Raw genomic sequence first — 22,120 nt, forward strand, 5'->3', positions numbered from 1 at the left:
TGTACCCTGCATTGGCAGGCGGATTCTCAACCAACTGGGCCACCAGGGAAGCCCTTCTGTCTATTTTTGATTCATGCTCCCAGTTGTTGATGGGATCAGAGTTTAACTCCAAAGGAAGAGGGGGAATGGTCTTTTACTCGGACTTGGGATGGCGTCAGGGAACTAGTCAGATGCACTGGCTTCAGAGTTCGGATTTCCTGCTAGTCAGTGAGCTGGAGTAAATCAGAAAAGAGGGAGAACCTCAGCCTGTGGACTGGGCCCTCATAATTCTGCTGGGAAAGAGGGTGCCTACAGGCTCCTTTCTCTAGGAATTAGATGTAGCATTAGTCTAGAGTCTAGACTGCAGGATTAATCTCAGTCCCACACCCCCAGTGTGTAAGGCTTCTAACACAAGGCTTTGTGAACATATGCCAGAACGTGGGAGTTGCTCATTACAATTAGCCTGTAAGTTAAAATTTTAATTCTATAAAACAGTGAGCTTGAGAAAGGTAGAAAACTGATATGCAGATGTATTTTTCCAGAGACATCAACTATCAAACGAGTTGCATTTCATTTAATACATTGTCTAGAAATGTAATATTAGGACAATTGAAACATTTTATTAGTGAAAATAGTCCATGCTTACTGTAGAGAAAGCAGAGCTAAAAGGAGTTTTGTCACTCAGTGTTAGCATTTTTATATTCTCCCTCCATCTATTCCCCCCTCTAAGTTGGAATCATATTGCCTTTGTTGTTGCATGGTCTTCTGAAACAATTTTAATTAAAGGCTGTATAGTCTTCTATTGTACTGTGTCAGATTATATCTCTAGAATATATTCCTGACAGAAGAATAACTAGATCAAGGAATGGGAACTTTTTTAAGGCTCTTAAAACATATTGCAAAATTTCTTTCCAGAATGCTGTGTGATTTATATTTATTTCAGGAGTTTGAGGGGACTGGTTTTACTGATTAGTAGTATTATGGAAATCTTTGCTAATTAGATGGAAGGTTTGTATTGAGTTGTTCTAATGTTCTATCCTTCGATCCCTTCTGAGGTTCTACTTTTTTTTTTTTAATAAACTTATTTATTTTATTTATTTATCTTTGGCTGCATTGGGTCTTTGTTGCTGCGTGCAGGCTTTCTCTAGCTGCGGCGAGCGGGGGCTACTCTTCATTGCAGTGCATGGGCTTCTCATTGTGGTGGCTTCTCTTGTTGTGGAGCACGGGCTCTAGGCGCGTGGGCTTCAGTAGTTGGGGCACGTGGGCTCAGTAGTTGTGGCGCACGGGCTTAGTTGCTCCATGGCATGTGGGATCTTCCTGGACCAGGGCTCCAACCTGTGTCCCCTGCATTGGCAGGTGGATTCTTCACCACTGCGCCACCAGGGAAGCCCCTTTTTTACTTCTTATGTATTTACTTTGATAGACATTTGCACTTTATCTTCTGTGATTTTCCTGTTCATGTATTTGCCAATTAGCTATTGTAGTTTTAGCTTATTACTAATTTGTATGAGATCCTTATGTAATTAAGATGATTGATTTTTTTTTGCTGTGATGTCAAATATTTTTATAGTTTGTTGCTTACCTTCCATTTAAACGAATTTATTGAAGCATAGAGGTTTCACATTGAATTTATTGAAGCATAAAGTTTTCACATTGTATATTCATGTCTAATGATTTTTTTGTTTTTACAACTTCTTCTAGTTTTTAGATTTAGAAAGCCCCCAAATGGCGATTTCGATGGTAAAAATAGTTAATAGATTGGGCATGTACTGTATTTCTGGACCTATTCTGTCATTCACTCTTTATAACCATCTTAGGAAGTAATTTCTGTTAGTAGCTTGTTTCACAGATGACAAAACTAAAACAGAGAGAGAGTTAGTTACCTGTCTGAGATAACCCAGTAAGTAAATGGTAGAACTGACATTTAAACTGGTCGTATGACTCCAAACCCCATGCTTTTCACCACCACCCTCCACTTCCCTAGAACAGACAAGGGTACTTTTCAGGTATTAATGGAAAGTGTCATGAAAGATACTTGATTTATCTAATATTTGAATTTGATTCTCATTTTTCTAATATTCAGTGATTTCTTTTGATCTTTTTCCAAAAGATCTTTAGACAATTACATTATTATAGAATTAGAGCAATATCTTAGGAAAATATTCTGTCTAGCTGTAGTTTGATATGTATTTTAGTGTCATCAGATCACTGTGTTATGACAAGACTTAAATAGACAAAATGAAAAATTAGTTTTTAATACAAAGTTTGATACGTTTCAGAAAACTTCATATGTTGTAAATGTAGTTACATGAACCATATGGACTATTCAGATTTCCTAGATTAAATTTGAATTTAAGTAATTCGAGTTGTTTATTTGTGGTTTTCATCCCGTGTCTAAGAGAAGTGATTATCACATCAACAAAATAATTTTTTATGAAACATCCTGTTATATAAAATGGCAAAACAACAACAAAAATCCTTCTAATTTTATTAGGTTTTTTTTTTTACTTTTTAAAAAGTGTAACATGCTGTTGTATGTATATTTTTTATTATTTACTAAAGAAAAAGAAGTAGCAGCTGAACACTTGACTGCATGTTTGATTGGTTCTCATTCACGAAGTGGCAGAATTTCAGAGAGTACTTTCTGAATCCTAATTGTCTCTATAAATTCAAGGCAGAAGGGCTAATCTGCCCTCAATACAAGGAATTAAAATGGTATTTTAATCAACTTTCAAAGATAGAATACCACTCTTCTTTCTTTCAAAGGCTTGAGGGCGAAAAACATGCAACACAAGAATTTGGCAATGAAAGGAGCTGGGTTCAAGTTCTAGGTTTAGGCAAATATTTAAAACTCTCTAGGCCTCCTTTTCTTCAGCTGTAAAATAAGGCCATTGATTTCACCTCAGTGGGTGGCTATGGTCCCTTCCAGCTCTAAATATAACCTTTGTAAAATAGTCTGAGATATCCTGGAGTAATTTATAAGTGAAATGAAAAACTCTTAAGGATATGACAGTGAACCCTGGCTGTTCACCTGACCAAATTTGTGAAGCTTTGAAAAATGCTGATTCCCTGCACTGGAAGATCATGATTCCAAATTCCGGATTCCAGACTCAGGACTGTGTGTTTAAGAACAAAACACTGTCATGTGAACGTAATGGATAGCCAAGTTTTGAACTACTCGTTTAAAAAAGCCTCCTCTGTTGCTGTCCCTTTCTATCCGTTCTCCATTGAAAGGCTGCGGAGGAGGACATCTTTCTGTGGGTTCTTTCATTTTTTAATTTTTGTCATCCTTTCCATAGAGGAAGTTTTTTTAGTAGCCTGCAGAGGGAAGTGGATAGTCTTTTGTGTCTTTTCTATTCTAGGAAGCAAGAACTATTCTATCACCAGATGAATGTTTTCATACGGGAACACGTATAACTCTGCCTTATCTTGGAAACAAGAAACATCGTTCCACTCATCAGAGTTTAGCTTGGGGATGAGGAGTAGGAGTGGAGATACGTAAAGATTTAGCTGAAGATTTGCGCTTTTGCCTTTGCTCTCCTTTGTTGTTGTCGTCTGTTAAAGTTGTCTTCTACTTGTCAGGTACTATGCTAAATACTCAGCATACATTGTTTCATTTTATCTTGTCAACAACTCTTTAAGGGAGAGAAGATATTATAATCCAGGGGTTCCTAACCCGGGACCACAGACCGGTACTGGTCAGCGGCCTGTTAGGAACCTGGCCGCACAGCAGGAGGTGAGTGGTGGGCGAGCGAGCAAAGCTTTATCTGCTGCTTCCCATCGCTTGCTCATTACCGCCTGAACCATCCCCCGCCAACACCCCACCGCCCCGCCCCGTCTGTGGAATAATTGTCTTCCAGGAAGCCGGTCCCTGGTGCCAAAAAGCTTGGGGACCGCTGCTCTAATCTATTCTTTTTAGAGATGAGGAAAATCAGAAGCAGAGACTTTATTTACCTGGTCCAGAGAACCTGGCTAGAATTGGTAGAGTGGAGATTGGAATTTGTAATTAGGTCAGTCTGACTGTCAGTACTTTTAAAAGATACAGTATCTGGTTTTCAGATCTTTTCTTCAGACCTCCTCAAGGATCATGAGATATAGGTAAAATAAATTGGTTTTTGTAAAAGGCATCTATCATACCATAATTATACATGTAGAAATTAGTAAGTTTAAAATGTTATCACTGCTCAAATTTGGTTGGCAATGCAAATTGAATGAAGAGCTCCTTGCCTTCAGAGTTGCTAATATGTAGAATCAGAATTGGCACCAGGCAAAAATACGAGACTCATTGGGGTCATCTTCTCCTTGCCCTTCTCCTCCTCCTTTTCCTTCTTCAGTTATCTTGACGTTTTTAGGCAGTAGTCAGTTCTCAGTGCAAGGTTCTTTCTACTGATCTGCCCTTTCTGGCAGGTCCCTTAGAAACACTGAAAACTAGACCTGGAAAAGTAACATGGTTCTAGTTTACCTCCCTTCTTCCACTGATGAGGCAACTGTGTTAGCTGGATTCCAGTCCAGAGCTCGCTCTTTTATAAGGTGATCGTGAATATGAGGTAGCTTTTTGGGACAGAGTGTCTGCAAACTCTGATACTACATGCCAGATTTGTCTGTGTGTACATTTTCTGGTCCATAACTTCCTCAGAGTTTCCAAGGAGTCTGTGTTCAAAAAACAAGACGGAACAAAGAGTTTTTGCATTCCATCACGTTGATGTTCTAGATGGTCTTATCTTATATTTTTTATCTCTGTTACTAATCAAATATTAATGTGATAGCTCATTCCCCAAGGCTTTCTTATTCATTGCTAATTCACATGCTCATTTATTTGTTGTTTGCACCTCTCCTGTATTTTCACAAAGTATTTGAGATTGTTCATGTAAAGGATTGAACAGCTTATTAATAACTTGATTTTTATCCAACAGGAATGCTTTTCATAATGTAATACATTTCATAAGCTTTTCATCTAATATACTTAAAAGATGGTTTCTAGATGGAGTATTCTTTATTGTGGTGTGGTCAATATATATGAAATATAGAATATTTAAGGTGCAGAATATAGGATTTATTTAGCTTGTTTTTTTCTTTGTAAATTATTATTGCTTCATTATAATGATTTTGCCAAGTTTTAATTTGACTATTTTTCTAATCCAGAGGTTGAAAACTTGAATGCCTTGAGGGTTGATTGGGAGTAGAGTGGGTTGAGGGCAGGACAATAGGGAGTAGTGGGAACTATGACAAAATAGAAGATAATTGCACTGCTAAAGCATTTACATTCACAGTGTAGGAAAAATGCTGATAGCCTAACAACCATGGGCAAGGGCAGATGTCTGTGACCTCTGTTCTGCTCCCTTTGTAGGGCTAAAGGTATGTCAATAAGTTGGATACATTTGCAGTTAAACTGTTACAGCGTAAAGCAAATGATTTTTCAGTCATACTTGGAGGAACATGTGATTTTTTTTTGATCCAGATCTCTGTTCTTCATTAAGCTGAAAATTCCATGAGTAGATGAACTATTGACCCCTCAGAACCTAGCAGAGTATTTGGCCCATAGTAGCGTATTGAAAACACATTTAGTAGTATAGTTACTTCTGGCCCCTGATTCCCCACCAAATCTGCCTATTCCTATGCGTCTCCACCATCAGTAATCTAGGCACTCATCTAGGGCACTACTGTAACTTATAACTTACCAAAAGAATTTTTCTGACTCTATTCTGGTCCATGTCAAACTTTCCACACTGAAGCCAGAGTGATCCTTGAAGGATTCAGAACTAATACTATAATTCCCTCAATTAAAAGCCTTTAATAGGGGGCTTCCCTGGTGGCGCAGTGGTTGAGAATCTGCCTGCCAATGCAGGGGACACGGGTTCGAGCCCTGGTCTGGGAGGATCCCACATGCCGCGGAGCAACTGGGCCCGTGAGCCACAACTACTGAGCCTGCGCGTCTGGAGCCTGTGCTCCGCAACAAGAGAGGCCGCGATAGTGAGAGGCCCGCGCACCGCGATGAAGAGTGGCCCCCGCTTGCCGCAACTAGAGAGAAAGCCCTCGCACAGAAACGAAGACCCAACACAGCCAAAAATAAAAAAAAAATAAAAATAAAAAAAAAAGCCTTTAATAGATTTTCACTTGCCTTTAGGGTAGAATCTTAACTAGCTGCTTGATCTTCAAGCCTCATATAAAAAATCTGACCTCAGGTCAGCTAAAAAGAGGATCCCTCCAATTTAGATTAGAGTTGTGACTACTCCAAGGTTGTATCAAAATTTTTACCTAATCTTATTTTCATGTTATGGAATTTCTAGACACTAATAACATCTCATGAAATACTGACTGCAAACTTAAATTTCATATTTACAGGTTGTGACTTATCAATTGCAAAAATGGCTCCAGTTCTTCTCTTCTTGTGTCTGTATTCTCTGCAATGTGACGTTACAGTTCTTCCCGTTAAGGAGTAGAGTCTATTTCCCCATGTCTTGAATCTGCTAGCCCTGTGATTTGGTTTAGCCAATAGAATGTGGCAGAAGTAAGGGTGGGCCAATTCTCAGCCTTAGCCTCAAGAACCCTTGCTTGCTTCTGTTCCCTTTTGGGAACCCTGCCACTGCCAGGAGAACAAGGACAGACTAGCCTGGTGAAGAAGAGCAGCCAAGTGGAGAGCTAAGTTGTTATACTTGAGACCAGCCATTCTAGACTAGCCCCCAGCCAGCTGATCCTGAAACATACAAGGCAGCCCCACAGAGGTGAGCGGAGCCACCTACCCAACCTCTGCCTTACCACACAATCTTGAGTGAGTCCAGTTGAGGTCTGAAGAGCTGTCCAGCTGACCCATAGACTCATGAGCAGTAATTCATGTTTGGAGTCACTGAGTTTTAGGGTAGTTTATTTTTGTAGCAGTTGCTAATAGGTACAGATACTAGTGCCTTTTCCATCCAGTTAGTGAAAAGAAGACTCAGTAAAAAAAATAGAAAATGTTACATCTGTATTTAGAAAGTAATCATTATTGATGTTTAGAAGGATCTGACAAATGCGTCTGCCTATTCCTAAGAATTTGCATAGAATGGTGGAGTTTAAGCATTTTTCTATTCAGATTTATTTTAAAAACCATAAAAAGGACATACACAGTATCTTTGTTTTTTAACTGGAACCATTAGAGCTAACACAATTATTACCAGAGAAGAAACTAGTACAAACTAGTACATTTTGCCAAAATGTCTGCCTTGTGGTTTTTGAGGGAAATGTTAAATTTATATAGAAAAAAGAACACTTCCAGTTTTGATATTATGGCAGAATATTTTTAAAAATCTTTCAAGATTTAAAAAATACATAATGTAAAAAGCACAATCAAATGTTAAATATAATTTTTAGGTGCACTGCTAAGCTAGCAAGATACTAAGAGAAATCTTTAGAAGCCAAAAATAAAACATGAATCCAGAAAAATAAGAAAGAGAGCTCTAAATCTGACAGCCTTAGTGACCCAACCCTGAAAATGTGGTATTCTCAATGAAAGGATGTACTTGGACCAAAACTTCACCTAGAGAAGAAAGCTTAGTAAAAGTGAGGAAAATAAGACAATAGAAATAGTCCAAATGTATCAGCAATCACAATAAACGTAAATGTACTGAACTTTTTAGTTCACAGAGGTTGTCTCATGACATTGAAAAAAATCCAGCTATAAGCTGGTTATAAGTGCCATGCTTAAAATATAAGTTAAGAAATCTTTGAAAATAAAAATTGAAAAATATATCAATATATCAGCGAAATAATAATAAAAATATCTTGGAGAGATTTAACATGAGAAGAAATAACACTTAAGATGAAAAAGCATAATATCCTGAAAGAAAAAACAATTCTTGTGTGTATCTAAAAGCATGGCTTACATTTTTTTTTTTTTACTTAGGTAAAATGAACTGAATTACAAGTAGAAGTTGACAAATCAGCCTTTTCAGTAGGAGATTTGAATGTAATGCTCTGTGTTATTGATTGACCAAGCAGGTCCCAAATCAATAAGAATATTGGTGAGTGGAGTCATGCAAATACTACATTTGATATAATGCCTCTATGTTGTATACTGCACTACAAAATTGTTGAATACACATTCTTTTCAAAGTAATGGAAAATGTTTTAATAAATGACCATAGACCTTCTCGGTAGCTGAAGACAACAGAGAATAGTATACTAAGTAGCCTCCCCAGATCTCCTCTTCAAATGGTATGAAATAAATTCACAACTACTAAATTTCTGTGCAGAAGTACACCTTCAACGTTGCTTGAAGACAGGGGATGTGAAGATTGCAAAATAACTATGAGCCCTGCAGTCCTACACATTCCTGTTCCTCCCCTGTCAGGCTCATGGCAGAGCTTTGCAGGGTACAAATGCAGACTGAGGAAAACTGCTGCTAGGAAAGAGAGGGATGCTGACTGGGACGTTGAGGAAGAGCTGGAGAGACCACCACGAAGAGTAAATACAACCCGAATCTGAAAACACTAAAAGAGAAACTGAGCAAATCAGAAAAGGATGTTAAAGTGTTATTTATAGGGCTAGGCCAGCAATTTGATGGGACAGTCTTACAAATGCATAGCTTTTCAGCGAGGAGGAAAAAAGGTTAAAAAGGAATGAAGAAGGGTTCTTTGGCAATTGGATGGTGGAGAGAAGAAGGAAAGGGAGTATAAAACAAAACTACAGTCTTAGAGGACTCAGAACCATTTTCCCTACCTCCAAATCAAATAAACAGAAAAATGAACCAAATAAACCAGCTGAAGTACCTGGACTTTGCCAGACTGACAGAAAAGAGCACCAAAAACTGTCCAATGTCACACAATGAACAAAAGGAGAATAAAATCTATACAGATACATTGAAGAAAATCAGGAAATTAATTTTCACACAAATCAACACAATGAGGTAGAGGAAAATACCTCCCCTGCCCTGAAAAACAACCAAGAAGTAGAAGAAAAACTATGTCTACACTCCAAACAGAATTCAATATAAAGCATATAAGTATATGAAAACCTACCTTTAATAAGAAATCTGAAAACCAAAAACAAATTGGAAAAAAAAACAGAAAAATGAAAAATAGTATTCATATTGAGCTCAGGAAATAAATGGAAGGAAAAGGCAAAATTACCTCAAAAATAAAGATGAATTACAAAGCACCCAAGGGAGAATTGACTCAAATGAAGATTAATAAGAAGCATCAAGGAAAGATAGGAAAACTTTCAAGAGAATACAAACGACATAAAGGAGTAAAATAGATCAGAGAAATTAGTAGAAATGTAAGATAGGCAATGAAGGAATAATATTTGTATTATTTGACTCTCTGAAGAAGAAAAACAGTGTTCATAATTAATATTTAAAACTATAATCCAATAAAACTTTTCAGAAATAGAAAAAATCCTGAATCTCTACACATTGAAAGTGCCTATAAGGGAAAATTAAACCTGAAAAATTAACTCTTGAGATGTAGCCTGTTTCAAAGATACAGGATATTCTCAAGGATAATAGGCAAAAAGAGCAAGTAATATACAAAGGCAAAATAATTAGACTAGTATCAGACTTCAAAACCAACATACAAAGAAAGGGCAACAATAGAACTGTTTTATTTATTTATTTTTAATAAATTTATTTATTTTATTTTTTACTTTTGGCTGCGTTGGGTCTTTGTTGCTGCGTGCGGGCTTTCTCTAGTTGCATCGAGCAGGGGCTACTCTTCGTTGCAGTGTGCGGGCTTCTCATTGCGGTGGCTTCTCGTTGTGGAGCACGGGCTCCCAGTGCCCAGGCTTCAGTAGTTGCGGCATGCGGACTCAGTAGTTGTGGAGCACGGGCTTAGTTGCTCCGCGGCATGTGGGATCTTCCTGGACCAGGGCTTGAACCTGTGTCCCCTGTATTGGCGGGCAGATTCTTAATCACAGCGCCACCAGGGAAGCTCGAACTGTTTTATTATTGTTATTATTATCATTATTAGTCTCAATGAATGTAACAAAAATATAGTCCTTCCTAAATACTACTGCAAATCTTTTAAAAGAGCAAACAGCAAATGTAGTAAATTATACATAATTACACAAGATGATACAGTTGAGACCAAATGCATCAGCCACAGTAGATGGGGTTGACTCACCTAGTTCAAGGAGAAAGAGATTCATTTTGGCACCTAAAACAAAACCCAACCATATACTATTTTATTACAGACACATCTAAAACAAGGTGATTCAGAAAGGCCAAAAATAAAGGGGTGAACATAAGTATATCAAGCAAAAGGGCACAGAAGGAAAGCAGGGGTCCTGATATCAAAGTGTAATGCAAGCCTCAAAGCATTAAACATCACAAAGAAGGACACTTTCAATGCTAAAAGCCATGATCCACGATGAATCTATAATACTTATGAGTGTGTATGTTCCAAATAACCCGGCAACAGCCCTTCTGAAACAAAACTACAGGAGATATAAGAAGGCAGGTAGCAACCCCCTAAATAATAGGTGACTCGGGCTTCCCTGGTGGCGCAGTGGTTGAGAATCCGCCTGCCGATGCAGGGGACACGGGTTCGAGCCCTGGTCTGGGAAGATCCCACATGCCACGGAGCAACTAGGCCCGTGAGCCACAACTACTGAGCCTGCGCGTCTGGAGCCCGTGCTCCGCAACAAGAGAGGCCGCGATAGTGAGAGGCCCACGCACCGCGATGAAGAGTGGCCCCCGCTCGCCACAACTAGAGAAAGCCCTCGCACAGAAACGAAGACCCAACACACCCAAAAAATCAATCAATTAATAAATAAATTTATTAAAAAAAAAAAAAATAGGTGACTCAAATACATGACGCTCAGCACAGGGCAGATCAAGTGGACAAAAGATCAGTAAAGAGTTGGAAGATATGAACAACATAATCAGTAGGATGGGTCTTATGGAGATAATAGAAACTCTACACCATGACGGTAGAGATTATACATTCTTCTTAAGTGCTTATTGCACATGCACAAAAATCGATCACGTATCATTCTTAAAGAAAATGTTAATTTTATGAAGTAGGAATATGGCAAATAGCATTCTCTGATCACTATGCATTAAAAATAGAATTTTCTAACAAAAACAAAGCATACCAGGAGCTTTGAAGGAAATAGAAATGATCAGTTTACAGGGGGAAGACCAGAAACGTATGCACCTAGTTTGTAGAATGGTGGGGGCATGAATCTTCATTGATGTCAAAGTGATAGTGTTGGATTTAAGCTCAATTCAGCAAAACTTTGTTTTTCCTACACTGTGCAAAATACTGGGTGTTCAGAGATGAAAAACTCTTCCTTGCCTTGGAGAAACTCCCAGTAGAGGTGGGTAATTATGATCATTATTACAGTGGCAGAATTAATCAAGTACTATGGGAAAATACTCAGCATCTAATTTAATATTTCTACAGTTTTGCTGCTTGTGGAGGAGCAGGGTCTTATCAGGTGGAAGCTCTCCAAACCCTGTGCTGTTTTTCTTCTATACCTTGTGGCCTGGATCATGCAAATCATGGCTCATAGACTGCTCACAGTAGGTGTTCAGGACAATTAAAGCGCAACTAATGATCTTTATTGATCTCACTTCTGTAGTTTACAAGTACTTTATATCATCTTATTATTTACACATTATGATAATTTTTAAAATAAGAGATTATAATTCCACTTCATACATGAGGATCTTTGCCTGAAGAGGTCTTTTCTGAGATGCTTCCTGCTGTACAATCCCTTTTCTCATTTTGGAATAGCGGTGAGATGGCTGGTTGTCTTGTTTTTATTTGTACAAAATAACTTTTACTTTTTTAATTACCTGAGTGAGACCTGTTTATTTTACATCATTTAGAAAGTGCAAAGTACAAAAAGAAGAACATAAATATTTACACTGTTACCCAGATGAGCACTTTTCGTACTTTGGTCCATATTCTTGCACTTTTCTCTCTCCCGTCTCCCCATTCCTCCTTAGCTTCTTTCTTTCTTTCTCCTTCTCTTTCATTTGCACCTTCTCTATGTGTACAATTAAAAATATTGTATGTATCTACTGTTCTTTTACACAGTGTGATGGTGGTACCAGGGAAGATAAATTACAAGTGTGCAGATTGAGGAAGGCCTTCTTGGAGATGGTGGCTTTGTTACTGAATGCAAGTTTGTATGCCTGATGTGCAGTTGGGGGCAAAGAAACCGAAACATCAGAGTCTGGAGTAGAGAGAGGTTTATTGCAGGCCTATGCAAGGAGATGGGTGGCTCATGCTCACCAAGCCCTGAACTCCCTGAAGGGTTTCAACAAAGCATTTTTAAAGACAGGGTGAGGGGGGGAGGGGTGTGTTGGCTGTTGCAAACTTCTTCACGTTGGACTCCTTTGTTCTTGCAGCTCTCCAGCCGTCCATGTAGGTCAGGTCACCATGTTCTTGTAAACCTCCTTGAAGGCAAATGTTATGCTCTATTCTGCAACATTTTATCTCTATATGAATGGAAAAGTGTTATACTCTTAGAGGTGGGAGCCGTGAGAATGGGCTATCCTGTATAGTTCAGGTTACAGGCAACATTCTTCCAAGCAACAGCAATAGAATACAAATGTTCAAGTAAACGAAGCAGATCTAATACGGAGTCAGATTTGTTCTTCCCCATTGTAGCTTCTGGGTTTCAGAGAACTGGGGAAGATTTTTGACAGGCAAAAGTGGGGGAGATCATGGTAGATAAAGTTCTCTTACTAAAGGCACAGAGGCAGGAAAATTTAGACGGTGTTTGGGAAATGCAAATAGTTGTGACTATATGTTTGTCCACTATCATAAAAGCATGAATAATAACAATAGTTAATGATAATACTAAGTACTTTGTATGGGCCAGGCACTATTCCAATCTTGTAAACATTATTTAATTTTGTCACAGTTACTTGAGGTAGGTTCTGTTATTAATCATGTTACAGATAAGGAAACAAAAGCCTAGTGGGATTAAGTAGTAACTTGGTTCAAAATTGGGAAGTGATAAAGCTGGGATCAGACAGAGGAAGGCTGACTGTAGATTTGTGCTTGTACCCATAAGTAAAGTAACCAGTGAACCAAAATTTCTGGGCTTGTCCCAATTTCAAAGTTTTGTTATAAGGTTATTTACGTGGGATTGGATTATTTTATTGCATTTTATTGTCAGAAAAGCTACTGATGATAGATTACTAAGAAAACCACATACTCCATTGTTTCTTACACTGTAAACCTCACTTTTCACCAGTATTAAAACATTCTAAATTTTATACTACACAATACTAAACAGAAATAGGAGTAGTTAAAAAAAGTATAGACTTCAGGGTCCTTATTTTTCTCATTTTAAGTGTATACTTGAACCTCAAGGAATGAGAAAGAAATTTATAATGAAGTCCTTTTACTATGTCAGTACCAGAAGTCTCTTGTGTGGAATCCAAGAGAGACCTCTCTCCTAATGAATTTGTATTGTCACTAGTACAATGGTGATGTTCCAAATATGTTATCCAGAAGTGAACTTAGTGGAATTTTAATAAAGATATTTTATCCCTTGCCTTCCTATATTTTTATCTTAATTTGCCTGTGATTAAAATGTATTTTCAATAATGGTGTTATAATATGTTTAGAATTGATCAAATATCTTATACATGACAGGCGTTTTCTGAGCCAAATATCTCTAAGTCCTATGACAACTCTATATTATCTATTTCCCAGATGAAGAAACTGAGGCTCAAATTAGTACAGTGAAAACAAGTTAAGATTAAAATTTAGGTTTGTGCAGCTCCAAAGCTCATGCATGTTGTACTCTGTGGTGCTGAAGGTCTGGTTCTTTCAGAACAAAAAGTGGTCACTGAAAAAAAATAGAAGGTTTTACTGTTTTTTTCTGATGTGAACAGAGGAAGTGCTTATTAGTTCGAAGCCTCCCCCAGTTATTTCCACTTATGCTGCTGTCCTGCAGAGAGCTTTCCCATACGGAGTAACCATCAAGTACCACAGCCCCCGGGAAACCTGAGAAGGAGGCCGCAGTCCTCCTGTAAGCAACAGATGGTTACTGTTTAACTGAGGGTAAACTCTGGATCTCATCTACGAAGTGATTTTAGGTTTTTGCCAGGTGGGTGGGTTTGGAGGGTTACTCAAGGGAACCAAGCTGGTAACAAGGTTTAGGAGGAGGAGAAGGAAGAAGAAGTAAACAAACCAAATTTGTCTGTAGGCTTTTTTCGCGCTTATATACTCTTCAGTCACAGTCACGCGGAAGGTTGTATTTTTCTGCCCCCTCCTTACCCCAAATAGAGGAGGAGGGATGAAGGGAGGGTATGGCAGGCTGTTGAAATTTGTAGCGTGTTGGCGTCTAGCAAGTGAGTTTTGCTGTGGGGTAAGTCCTGTGGCTTGTTTTCTGCCTTCTTGAATAGAGCCTTTCCATCTTTGCCAAGCCTGCAGTTAATGTAGTCAAGGGATTTATTATGAAATGTACTAAATCTTGGCATGGAGCTAATTACATATAACAAGAAGCGTGCTAGAGGCTTGGACCTGAGAAGTGATACATGCGAAAAGCATTCTCTTTCTGATGCTGCTGAAAGAGGTTTTGTGTAGGGGAATGTCTGCATGTCTGCGCTTATTGCTAATGAGGTAACCCGTCACCCAAAGCATATTTCTGAGTTACTTGTTAAAATAAATTCAGAGTTCTCTCTCTTTCTCTGAAATTTACCAACAATTGGCAATTGAAGAATGAATATTTATTTACTAACTCCAACTCTACTTCTAAAACTCTTAATTACTATACCATAAAAATACATTCATGGAAGTTTAAAGTACATAATTACAAGTTAGAATAATTCTTATGTAAAGATATAAAAGGCAGCCAGAGAGCTATTGTATTAACTCAAGCTGCCATAACAAAATACCATAGAGTTGGTGGCTGAAACAACAGAAATTTATTTTCTCATAGTTCTGGAGGCTGGAAGTCTGAGATCAGGATACCAGCATGGTGGGCCTGGTGAGGGCTCTCTTCCTGGCTTGCAGATGGATGATTTTTTTTCATTGTGTCCTCACTTGGGGGTGGGAGAGGGGCAGAAGGGGAGATTGAAAGAGAGCTAAACTCGAGCTCTCTGATGTCTCTTCTTATAAGAGCACTAATCCTATTCTCAGCTACCCACCCACCCCCCGCCAATGACCTCATCTAAACCTAATTACCTCCAAAAAGCCCCATCTCCAAATACCATCACATTGAGGGGTAGGGCTTCGACGTACAAATTTTGGGGGGGGGGGGCACAATTCAGTCCATACCGGAAGAATTTAAAGGAAAAAACAAATACTGCATTTTTTTAAGCCCAGTGTATGTCCTTAAAACTTTATTTTAAAATTTACTTGAAAGGTAATAATTGAATAACCTAAAAGTAAAAATTGAGTAATATTTTAATCTTTTTCTATTGTCTTTGTGAAGTTTTGTTATATGAATTTTCTCAAAGCTTTATTGGGATATTTATATTTACAGTCCTCACAGTACCCTAATGTATGCATTGTATGTACTTGTTTGGTTAAAAACTTAACGTCTAACACTTTCCTACAGTACATACCACATAGATCTTAATTTACTGAAATATATGAAGATTAAACCAATAAAAATTGGTTCAGTGAAACAGTCACATCTTCTCAATTATTAGGAGAAACATATTTTGCAGATAATTCTCTTCCCCTCTGATAGCAAAAGCTGATTAACAAGGTATGTTTAGGAAATAATGTAAAGTTTCATATTTTCCTAGACTAATAATTTTTGTGTGCATGTAAAGCTAAGACTGATACTTAAAAAGTAAGTGGGAAGAGATAAATGGGATGATTGTAGTGGTCCCCATCGTATGGTTCACACTAATCTTTTTGGTACTAGTGGTTTTTGAAGTGGCAGTAATCCTGAATCTAAAACAAGGCAGTAGTGGCCACACATTTTAATCCTGGCACAGCAAAAAGGAAATGTTGAAAGTGTTTGTAACCTTTGGAAAAAAGAAGTAGCATTCAGAAATAGAAGAGCAAAGAGATCTTTTGTATTCATTAATATCTAGGGCTTACCAGATCAGTTTGAATTTTTATCAAGTACCAGAAGTTGGCACTGATCAGGGTGATAAAAACCTGATGATTTACAGAGAAGGAGTGGTTTCTTTGCTTGTTCATTCATTCATTCAAAATTGATTTACTGAGGTTCTCCTGTGTGTTGAGGCGCCATGTGAAGCACTGTGACAGACAGACAAATCAGTGATCGCTTTTACCCTTGGGTACTTAATTTTGTATTTACTTAACCAGTATTAAATTGAGTCCCTCCTACATATACAGTACTCTCCTGTCTCTTGGGACTGAAGATACAAACATCATTAAAAATGGTCCTTTTCAGAAAACCTTGTGTCTCATTTAGGGAAATACACATAAACACATAATGGCTCTTAGTTATGAGGTTTAATAACTTGAGATTTGGTGCCAGGTCTAAACAGAAGTTAACGTTCAAGAGGAACGTATAGCTTTCCAAACCGTTCACCAAGTCTGGTATGTAGTTTATGTCCTTGCTACCCAACGGGTGATCTGAGGACCAGCGGTAATGTCATCGCTTGATAGAGATTCCTAGAAGGGTATAAGCGTCTCAGGTCTCCCTCCAGACCTACTGAATCTGAGTCTGCATTTTAATAAGATCTCCACACCTGATTCGTATACATGTTGAAGTTTAGGAAGCTTTAATACAAGGTTTGACTTATATTTATATGAGGTGAGATTTTATCTGATCTCATAGCTGAGTTATTTTATTTGCACATGTGTTCTTTTAACAAGCGTTTATTGAACACAAGGATTTATTGAACATGTACCAGTTACTCTACTGGGAGCTGAGGACAAAAAACAAACAACTTTTAGCCACAACTAATTGCTAAATAAATTCTATAACCTAGTAAAGAAGTAATTATATCAGTATGGAGAGTAAGGAAACTTTCTAGAGAAGACATAATATCTGAACCAGACCTTAAGAGTTTGGCAAGGATTTCTTTAGGAGGAGAGCGAGAAATATCCCAGATTCTTTTCTCAGATTCCATTTATATGTCAACTTTTGAATAGGTGAATTACTAGAGATAGGCATTTGAGAGTCTTTTAAAAATTATTAGGTAGCACCTAAGTCAAGGTTTGTGTATTTTGGTGCATTTTGTCAATGGGATGAGTATATTATTTCTTAAGGAAATGTGACATAATGAGCATTGGCGTTCAGTGTGAGTAATTTTACATTCTGAGCCTCAGTTTTTCATCTGTAAAGTGGGAGTGTCAGTTTTGCAAGGTTTTAATGAAGATTACTGGTGCAAAGAATTTAACACTGTGGAGTCCAATAAATTGTAACTTATTAATGTTTATAAGAATGATTTTTTTGACATAATGTTGCTAATTTATTTTAGCAAGAGGAAAATACAACAATGTGACATGTTTAAAATAAAAATACTCCCCTATAATAGTAATAATAAAAAATATCAATAAATCCTCCTTTATAATCTAAGACATGAAGAGATTAAAAATGAGAAATAATGAGTCATAATGTCCAAACACTGAAAAAAAATATTTCCACCTTCTTAAAGAGGATACTTGCGAACTCAACTCTCCTTTGGCTCTAGACTCTACACTTTAGTTTTTATAGTCCATCCCAGGACAGGCCCTCTCTGTCTATAGTAATGGGCCATTTCAGCCCTTCTTAATGAGGCTTCACCTAAATGCCTTTTAAATATTTGAATAGTAAATTTGTGTGAAGTGGACTCTTCACCGTGTTGTGTGTGGGCTTCCTAAGAAGAAATACATCCATGTGTTCTTAGAAAAAATATGACTTCTTTTTTTTTTTATTTCATGAATTTGGGAAACACATTTAAGTTCCAGGCTAATATAGAGCAGCTGAGTCTTTCTCACATAAACAGAAATTGAAATTGGCTTTCTCTAAAAGAAATGTTCTTTATTCAGTGCTCAGGAACTGGGCTTACTTGCTGTTCTATAGCTGGAGTCTCACTTGACTTCCGGCAGAATTTCTTGGTGCCTTCCCATTCATTTAAAATGGCCATCTGAGAACCACCGGTAGAAGGCAAAATGTCAATGGGCGGTATTAACCTGAAGAAATGTGAGAATGGTGCAGAGAATCTACTGCTGTGTGGCATAGTCAGAAATGGGTAACAACATAAAGTGGGCTGAGGGATAGAATTTGAGTCCCGCAGTGAAATGTGCTACTCAAGGTAAACAATCCATTGTGGTTATGTTTGGCAATTCTTAAGAACCTTGTCATGTTAATGTAGTTATTGAAATTGAATTTGGAAATTGTACTGTTACGCTCACATTTCACTTAAAAACAGTGCTGGTAACTCCCACCTTGAGAGAGATCACATGTATCTCATAAGCAGGGCACTGCTAATATTTTAGTAACCCGACAAGAAGGAGAGAGAAATGAAATACTGTGAAAACACAACCGACTTGTGTTTTCTTTTCCCAACTTGCTTGCAATGAGATGCATAATGTAAAACTAACCCACTACCAAGTTCTCTTCACAAATGCACAAATGGTACCCATTGTATGTCAGAGATCACCCTGGGTCTCTGTGACCTTGGCAACATTTCAGGGGTTACATTTTCACATGGATCAACTTTTCTTGAACAGTTTCGCCAACGTATTGGCACAGACCAGCTTTTCTTAAACAGTAAGCATTTATACCTTTTTCCCACCTATTTTTCCTTATGGAACATAGCTATTATAGTCTTTGTAGAAGAGAGAGAGAGAAAGAAGAAAAAGGGAGAGAGGAAGCAAGGAAGGAGGGGGAGAGGGAGGAAGGGGGGGGGGTGGGGAGAGAGAGGGAGAGAGGGAGAGAATGAAGAAAAGAGAGAAGAAAAAGAGAAAGGAAGAAAGGAGTCCTAATTACCATTTGTATTGAAGTTTGCACAGTGTTAGGGCAATGTTGTCACACTTGATTTTAGTTCACATTTGTCCCTTTTTTAATTTTAAAAGATTGGCTGTTTCAGGATTTCCTTTTGAGAATACTTTATATTGCTTATTGCCCCCAGTAGAACAGTTTAAAAGATATTTATGAAATAAGACATGTATTTTCTTTGACGTATCATTTGATTGCTTTTCTAATAGGGAGGAGTTGTAGATTTGACTTTTGGTTATTTTGGAATTATTTGAAGAAAGGAAACTTCCTATTTTTTTCAACTTGCTAGTTTTAGGCACTGAATACTGAGAGAGGCTGCTGGGGTTTTTTTTGTTTTTTGTTTTATTCTTTCCCATTTTAGTGTACTTCTTACTATGACTGTATAAAGAGTCTTTTGATCATTATTGGATTTTTAAAAATTATATTAAATCCATCATGATTCTACTAATTTCTTCTTCGTGGTTCTCTGAGGATTAGGCAGAACAGTTATTCTGCAAGTACCAGGATACAGAAGAATAGTAGTAGAAAACAGTTAATATCTGTGTCTTAAGTTCTTTAATGTAACTTCTCATTGGAGAGACCTGGTAGTATCATGTCCAACTATTAATGTAAACAAGTATCACAACATTCTTTTTTCTCTTGGTTTTACAGTTGTATAGCTCGTCCAAAGTTGAAAATGTGTTTGTTCTTGAAAGAAAAATATCCCTCATTGCTTAGATTAATGGTGCTTCAAGACATGTTTATTCAAAAATGGCAGCAAAGAGGTGAATAGGCTAAATGCACTACATTAGAGATCAGTGTCATATACAACAGATGCAGCCAGTGGGCTGTTTATGTAGCTGCCCTCAATTTTTCCTTGATTTATAATCTATGAGAAAATTGAAATGTTTTGTCTATTTTTAAAAAAACAAAAATAAGGACGTTTTAGGCAAAAATCTGTTGATTCTGAAATTCACTTCATGAAGAAGGCTTAGCCTGCTGTGATTCAGCTCTGATGTTGTTATACATTCAGGTTCTTTCAAGAGTTGCTCCGTCAGGCAGTTGAATCAAGGGAAAGTATCTTGGTTTTGGTATCTTAGAGGCAGCTTACAGTGTATACATATAATCCATTGGTTGAATTTGAACTTACGGCACTTGCGAGTAATCATTAAGAAATACGCTGGTGTTTACGAGGTGTGTGACGTTTGTCTTTTTTAAAGGTGTCAAAAATATGTTCTATATATCACTTAATTTTCTGATTGTTTGATTTAAACATTTCCTAAACTGGTATGTTTCTTTTGTGTCCAGCTACTGAGAATCATCATATGAGTATGCTAAAATATGCAAAAGTGATTGCACTATATACTTATTTAATGCTAAAATGTGACACAAACATACCAATCACTACAAAAAAAAAAAAAAAAAGGAATCAACGTATCTGTGTTTATATATAGGGTTTCTTAAAAGAGCCTCTGATTGGCATTTGAGTTGAAGTCTATTGGTGACATAAATATATATTTCAATGTTTTGTGTGACCACTCACACCAGTATGACATGTTGGATGTTACTAGCATTCTTTTAGCAAGGATAGCAGTAAAGACTTTATGCTTCTAGAAATTTATTTTTCATTGATTGATGTAGTCCTGGTTAAAAGCTCTTTGGGGATTTATTAAAAAAAAAAACAAACTTCCCTAATACTCAAAGGATAAAAGTGAATAGTATCTTTCTTTTAGAGGTTTGAAAAAATGTTTATCCCCTTATTATTGTTGAAGTTGATGTAACTCTCAAATTAGTGGTATATATGTGTGTGTCTACATAGCCCATGAGTATTTTTGACAGTTAAATTTAGGTTGATGATCAAAATATCTGTTCCAGTACAGAAAGAGAAAAGTTTGAGAATGGAGTTTTTTAAATTGACGTTTGATATTTGGTCTTACGTGATTGATCTTCTGATGCTGAGTTTGCTGTATATAAATCAAAGTTGAAAATTAGCTCTAATTTGAGCATGATTTTTTTATACCAATAATTATGAATATCATTTATTTGGTTATATTTTAATGTTAGGAACTTATCAAAGTTCAAAACTACTAAAAAACAGTAAAGTGCTCTAGAGTATATTTACAATTGTAAAATGTTTATGAATTGATTCTACAATCTAAATGAGAATATAAACCTTTTGAAAAAACATAACTATGTAGTTATAATACTTTTTTTTTTACATATTTTGGGTTACATTAAGTCTCCAGAGTTTTGTAGGAGTTTTTTCATTTGTTCCAATAAGTGAAATTAAAGCAAATGTTTGCCAAAAATTGTTGGCTTTCAGAATATTAGAATATGTCATAAAATGATTAAGAGCCAAAACTAAGACCCTGTTGTATAGAGAGGCTTGGGCAAAAAAAAAAAATAATATAAACTATATCCTGACTCAAAAATAAGGAAAATGAAAGGATGGTATTGATTTGAAAGGTTGGGTATCTCTTGTATTTATATTTAGTAGTCAGTTTATAGTAGGTTATATATAGTAGGCAATATTTACAAAATTCTGATTTATTTATACCTTCGGTTACTCATGAGTCTGAAAGGTTATAGGGAAACCTGAGGTATTTACCTGATAGGATTTCCATACTTAAATATCAGCCAGTCTCTGAGATATTTACCCTATAGAATTTCCATACTTAAATGTCAGCCAGTCAGAATAGGTGTGAGGCCTCAACCTTGTTTTTCTAAAGCTTTCTGATAAGGTTGCCCCCTCCCCACGGCTAAGCCTGGCTTTGCTGCTACACCACCATTACAGAGAAGGGGAATCAGCCTCCTGACCAAAAAGACATGATGCGGCTTTTGTCCCAGCTTTTCTGCTTACGTAGGATGACTTTGAGTGGACTCCGAAACTTCTTGTACTCCCAATGTAAATAAGTGATAGTAATACCTGTGATTCACAGAGATTAAAGTCATTGTAGATGATATGATATATTTGAAGGCATTTGGGAGATTTGTCTGGTGAGGTATTAGTCTTATGTCTTCTAATCACCCAAAAAACTGGAACATTTGTATCTGCCAACTACCCCTTTTTCAGCACCTCCTGCCCGCAAAGTATCTACTGTATTTTTAGTAAAAGTTAAAAAATTTGGAAGAAGGAAAAAGTCAGCTGTAACCCTGTATATTTCTTTCTGGTATTTTTTCTATGCATTTAAAATAAGAATTAAAAGCAATAATGTATATATTCTTTTGTAAGTTCCTGTTTACATGTAATATCATAACTTTTTTTTCTGAATTCTTTTTAAACATTATGTTTGATGGATATATAAGATGT

The 22,120-nt window shown here is 37.0% G+C and overlaps 1 protein-coding gene across 6 annotated transcripts in view; it reads left to right on the top strand.

Annotated features, from left to right (window-relative positions):
* The window catches only part of BMPR1B (bone morphogenetic protein receptor type 1B), a 458,884-nt gene that overhangs the window by 158,613 nt on the left and 278,151 nt on the right, over nt 1-22,120 (top strand). Inside the window, exon 1 of one of the 6 annotated variants that reach the window (XM_059922440.1) lies at nt 14,215-14,269. The exons of 4 other annotated variants lie outside the window; for them this stretch is intronic. The gene's annotated coding sequence lies outside the window, so the exon portion shown is untranslated. Of the gene's footprint in view, nt 1-14,214; nt 14,287-22,120 lie in introns of those variants that run through there. One more of the 6 variants, XM_059922438.1, reaches the window with a different exon arrangement.

Source organism: Balaenoptera ricei, chromosome 5, assembly GCF_028023285.1.
Source record: "Balaenoptera ricei isolate mBalRic1 chromosome 5, mBalRic1.hap2, whole genome shotgun sequence".
NCBI lineage: Eukaryota > Metazoa > Chordata > Mammalia > Artiodactyla > Balaenopteridae > Balaenoptera > Balaenoptera ricei.